This window comes from Ostrea edulis, chromosome 10 (genome assembly GCF_947568905.1).
Source record: "Ostrea edulis chromosome 10, xbOstEdul1.1, whole genome shotgun sequence".
Lineage (NCBI taxonomy): Eukaryota > Metazoa > Mollusca > Bivalvia > Ostreida > Ostreidae > Ostrea > Ostrea edulis.
In genome coordinates this window covers 39,028,158-39,033,059 of record NC_079173.1, presented here as the reverse complement: position 1 = coordinate 39,033,059, position 4,902 = coordinate 39,028,158, and the positions used below count along the sequence as shown (strand labels likewise).

The 4,902-nt window shown below is 34.0% G+C and overlaps 1 protein-coding gene across 2 annotated transcripts in view; it reads right to left on the bottom strand.

Moving 5' to 3' along the window:
- The window catches only part of LOC125666033 (DNA mismatch repair protein Mlh1-like), a 121,812-nt gene that overhangs the window by 87,096 nt on the left and 29,814 nt on the right, over nt 1–4,902 (bottom strand). The gene's annotated exons all lie outside the window — the stretch shown is intronic.

The window sequence follows — 4,902 nt, the reverse complement described above, 5'->3', positions numbered from 1 at the left end:
TTTAATTTCCACTTCCTCCAAACATATATATGTGAAAGTGACAGAACATCAAATGCTGACACAACCTACTAAATAGCAGTTTTAACTGCTTCTGAAACAAGAAGATCAAGCTCAGCTGTGCTGTTTTTAATTTTCACTGTTTTCTCAGGAAGGGAGGTTGATTGATTGTTTTACAGCCTGTCAAAAATTCTCACTCACAATGAGACGCCACCTGCTGTAGGTCAGAAGTACCACAAATTTAGATCTATGAATAGTGCTCAGGATCATAGCAGTGAGGGTTCTTTATCGTGACGCATTTCGCCACACAAAATTTCCATTTTTAAGGTAATATCCGAAAGACTCGTGATTCTCACTTCTAAATGCTGAGCGTTTGGCGAAGGAGAAATCACTACCTATGTTAACGTCTTAGGTTTGAAGCAGCCATGACACAAGTTCAAGTTTACTCAGGTGACCTAAAAATTGAGGATGCCTCCTTATTTACATGACTAATCATGGCTTACCTGTTCTTAAAGAGATTTTTTAAAATACTTTATCATGTATTACCATATAAAACATTGATTTCCTATTGTGGCCTCACCCATCCTTCGGGAGCCACAAATTGAACAAATTTGGCTTTGCACTACCTGAGGATGGTTGCATATTAACATAATTTGATCAAAAAATTATTTTGAGTCTACATTCTTTAAAGAAGTTTTCACAAAAGGTTTGCCTTTTTTGGTACAGTGGTTCTTGTGGAAAAATTTCTCACAGATTTATCTCCCTTTCCAAAGGGGTGTGGCCCTTCCTTTGTACAATTTTGAATCCCTGGCATTTACTTGGTGTATGGCAAGTTTAGCTGATAATCTAACCCTGAGATTCTTGAGAAGTAAACAAGAGGCCCGCGGTCACCTGAATACAAGTGAAAAAGTATCACTACTGACAAGGGCTATGAAATCTAAAAAAAAAAATACCTGTTCTGAATATCTGAGCTAAATTCTAATGTTCAGCAATAGTATAAAACAAGATGTGTTCTTAAAACTTCACTGCCTCAAAAGTGCATACACTGATGAAAGGCTTTAAATAATAGCTGTATTAACATTCAAACATTAAAAGATATGACTAATTTGGACCCATCCTAGAATCAAAACCCTGGGTTGTAAAATTCACCATTTTTTGTACATCCTTTTCTGCTGTTCTTAAGCATGCATTTAGATTTTATTCTGAGTATCAGCAACCTTACAGATAAATACTATATACTAAGTTTGGCCCCACCCTGGGGTCAGAACCCCTACCCTGAGAATCATCAAATTTACAATTTTGGTAAAGGACTACCTGCTCTTTCTAAATATCCATTTAGTTTCAATTCAGTATCAATAACACTAAAGAAGATGTTATTTAAGTGTTTTACACATAAACACTATATACCAAGTTTGGCCCTACCCTAAAGTCAGAACCCCTACCATGGGGGTCATGAAATTCACTATTTTCGTGGAAGCTTCCTTGCTAATCATTACTATAAACTCACTTTCTGTGCTAGATGCCCAGGAGAAAAGAAGATTTTTAAAGAAATACATCAATTTTACCCCAAAATTAAAGCCCCTTAGGGTGGGGGGGGGGGTGTCATGAAATTTACAAGTGACTCAGGTGACTTAAAAACGTATTAGGTTTACAAACATACAGACAGACAGACAACAGGGGATCACAAAAACAAAGACAACACCAACTACAGTCTAAATTTCTGTAAAAAAAAAAAAAACAAGACCCCTGCAGACTTGAATTTTCAAATATTCTGCATTAAAAGTCAAAAGAAGACTTTGTTATTTCAAAGTTTATTATGATCTTTTGTTTCCCTAACTATTAGTTACATATAGTGGTTATAAGTTAATACATGTATGTTGGCAGAATAATAAATTTAATGTGTTTAAAATTAAAAAATCATTTATGAAAATGTTGTATTGTTATTCTAGCTTTCACGGAATTTGAGCCAGTTATTTTCATATTCACTGGTCCATATAGGGACAGTAAACGTTCTCAATTGACTGATCAAATTTTAAGTTGATAGCCTAAAGTAACTGGTGAATGAAAATAATCATTTCTAGCCCTGCAACAATGGTCTTGATGAAATCTATTAATAAAGAGTTGTGACACAAATAGATACAGTGTCCTTGGAAAGCATGTCGTATAATCTTTCATGAAAATATCCACAACCTTTATGAACTCCATTGCTGTTTCCTTGGGGGTAACTATCAAGAATAGTATATCAAGTTGTAATTTCTACAAAGGTCAAACTTCTCACAAATTCATCCAGTTAGCAAAAAGGACATATGATGTTAAATTACAACATTTCACTTACAGTCTAGTACCTTCGGTTCTGGCCTGTGACCAACAGACTCATAAATTTCTGACAGGACTAGTGAATCCTTGGAATGCTTTAAATTCTATTTAATAGTAAACTTAACCTTTGAAATTTATCGAAAATGGTACATAATATGCCTGTGAAATATATATAAAGGGTGTTTTTCTAATTAAGACATTTAACAAAAGGATAATGAACAATTTTGAGGGATTGAAATCAAAATAAATGTTTATTGTTAAATATTGATAAAAGTGAAGTAAATGAAATTCACATGATTGATTTACAAGCTGACCTTTTTGCACTTGAAACTTTTTTTTAAAAGAGTTGTCTGCTCTTTGTAAAAATAAGAAAAATCAAATTTTCTAATCAAAACAGGTATGCTATAAATGATCAATTTTTTATTAAAGACTTAGTTTAAATGAAACTTTCTAACAAGAGATTTGCATGAAAACATATTTCTTTTATACTTCAATGTAAAATTATAGATGAAATAAATCAAGCAACCAACAAAATTTTGAAAATTCCTACTTGGGGGGGGATTATTGAAAATTCCTATGGTGTATCATATTTATCTGATGATAACATGGTTACAAAAAATCTCACCATTCATTTACTAGATATGAAATATGGTTGTTATACATGTACATTGAATAATACCTTATTAAGGAGGTACTCTACATCGTCATAATGGCCGACTTCCTTTAAAAACATGGGGAAAAAAATCAATATCAGCAATATTTCTCTGGTGTAACATATACCTCCTTAAGCCAGCTAGAATTTGTAGAACTTTGCTTCAGGTAGTATATTAGCCATCATCTGGCTGTGACACACTTTGAATAAATTAAAGGTGCAAGCTTTAAAACTGTGTCAGGAGGTAGATAAAAAAACCAAGAATTCTGTGTAAACGATTTCCCAAAATTTGACCAAGCTCAATAACAATAATAATAATATTTTAAACATCACAGAAAACTAAAAATTGTTGAGAATCAAAATCCTTCCATTATGCATGATCTTCAAATTATTTACAAAGGCCTTCGTTTCAAAAGTGTGAGAAGAGTTAACAGGTCAAACCATGTCATTACATTTTAACCTCCATATCTCAAACCATTGCCTTTCTTGAAAGTTTTTTCTTGGCCCCATCAAGATCAAGATAATGAGGTTACAACCATATCTCCCTAACTTTCCTTATTTTGATGGACGATTTGACAAGAAACAAAATTTCTCATACATGTTCTCAAAATTCTGTGTTACAGCACAGAGACAATACATTTTCACAGTGTGATCTTCTCCAAATTCAGAGAATTTCTGTATGCAATATCTTATCGATTCGTTGCATGTTAAGGGATCATTGAATTAAACAATCCAGTCCAAATGGTCATGATCTAGTTTTTGATGATTGCTGAAATCAACTCTCTGGAGAACTGTTGCATTGTTTTATGAGTAAATTAATTACTTCTTTCTTGAACACTCTGCACAAGGTTTGCAAATCTTGGAAACACAATTGCATGTAAAGATCACATCACAAAGCCTTAACAATATTAGCCAGCATTGACTTGACTGATATTTAGTCTAGAATGAAAGACAAAGAAAACGAACAGTGATCAATCTCCTAACTCCTATAGGCAATACATAATAGTTGGGCAAAACAAGAACCCCTGAATATATCGGACGTTAGCTGCAATAATGTAGCCCTCTCTGATTTTTTTTTTTTTTTTTTTTTTTTTTTTTTAGGGAGAGGGCTACAACTCCTTAGGATCTCCGTAATGGTGCAAATGCGGGAGTGATTCACTCCCGCAACATTTGCGCTCATTGTAAACATTTCCTGACTTTCTTTACGTAAATAAAATGATATTCTATGTTTCTTAGTCAATATATAAATTTACAACCTGCAACTTTAGATTTGTGAGGCTCTATTTTACCGTTTTCAACAATTTCGATAAATTCCAATTTCTCGATTCATATTTGTGCGCCATGTTTGATGTACTGAAGTTTCAACTTCCGGTTGTCAAGTCATTTGCATATGCCATATAAGGTAGTATTTACATCAGTGGACAAGTATGGAGGCGAAAGCTATTTCGTCGGTATTGAAAAGGTTTGAATTTAATATCAAGTTAAAAACCGAACAGCAGAGTGTAAATTCTTTCTGCAACAATATGATTTTCCTTTCTTTGTCGAAGTGGCTCGAGTAACTACATTTTCGCGCTGATTGTCAATGTTTAGGCCTTTCATTAGATCCACCTACGAGATCTCGCGATAACAAGCATGGCGGAGCAGACGAAGAATTTTGCATGCTGTACATTATATTTAATGAAAAACACCTTTATTAGACATGCCCGAGCACAAAGTTGGTACTCCTTTTGGTGTAAACAACATTTGGGACTAATACACAGAGTTTATTATCGGTTATTCATAAAATTATTTTGCACCATTACGGAGATCCTATGGAATTGTAGCCCTATCCCGTAAACGTCAAAATAAAAAAAAAATTGGATAGGGCTACATTATTGCAGCTAATCGGAGGTGGGATCAGGTGCTTAGGGAGGAGTAAGCATCCCCTGCCGACCGCT